The sequence below is a fragment of the Pelecanus crispus genome, chromosome 9 (genome assembly GCF_030463565.1).
Source record: "Pelecanus crispus isolate bPelCri1 chromosome 9, bPelCri1.pri, whole genome shotgun sequence".
NCBI lineage: Eukaryota > Metazoa > Chordata > Aves > Pelecaniformes > Pelecanidae > Pelecanus > Pelecanus crispus.
The window spans coordinates 39,636,597-39,637,455 of record NC_134651.1 but is presented as its reverse complement, the minus strand read 5'-3'; positions in this window follow the sequence as shown (position 1 = coordinate 39,637,455).

Here is an 859-nt window from a genome sequence, read left to right as displayed (position 1 = left end):
GATCAGTCAAATTTTGCTGATGTCCTCATCATTGTTGGTGTAAACTGACAAGTTTGTACTAATATCAGTGATGTTATAGATTTAGTCCAACAGAATTCTCTATTTTTTTTTAATTTCTGTTGCACTGAGCAAGTGCAATGGTGAAAGGAGCTATTTTTTTGCTGCTTGAAATAAAAAATCTGACGAATGTGCTGTAAACGAAACGGACTCTTGTGCAGTGCTTCCTAGTCAGATCTCAGCCAGAGTAAAGTTAACTCATTATGGCGCTAGCTGTAATATGAGAATCTGAAAAGCTAGAAGCCCAAGCAGTGGATTTGTACTGAAGTTCATGTTCAAGACTCAGGTGTGATTGAATATGTCTGTGTCATAGCGCAGTCTGAAGTTAAAATAGTTAAAGGCAGCCTGTTTAATAATGGAATCCAGCAAGGAGACCTCTTCTTCAGCACAGATGAAGCCCTTCCCACGGATTTCCTCTCTTTCTTCACATGCCGAGTGAAGCTGTACTCGCAGTTCGCTACGTCAGTTCTGGGAATCTGAAATAGTTGATCTGCAAAGAATATTTTCCACGGAATGGTCTACAAGCAAGGTATTTATCTGCAATCCAGAATGCTTTCCGAGGCAGGGCTTGAAGATAAAGTACTGCTTTGTTCTGGGAGGTCAAGCAAGTTCATTTAATAATAGTGATAGAGCTACTGTTGCTTTTAAAAAACGCTCTGAACAAATTCAAGGAACCTGAATAACTATTAAAAATGTGTTAGCCATTTTTCAGTTTGTTTGGAGATTCAGTCACTAACTGCAACCCCATCTGTTTAATTTTTGTTTGTATTCATTGTGAACCCCAAAGTTGTAAATCAGTTGA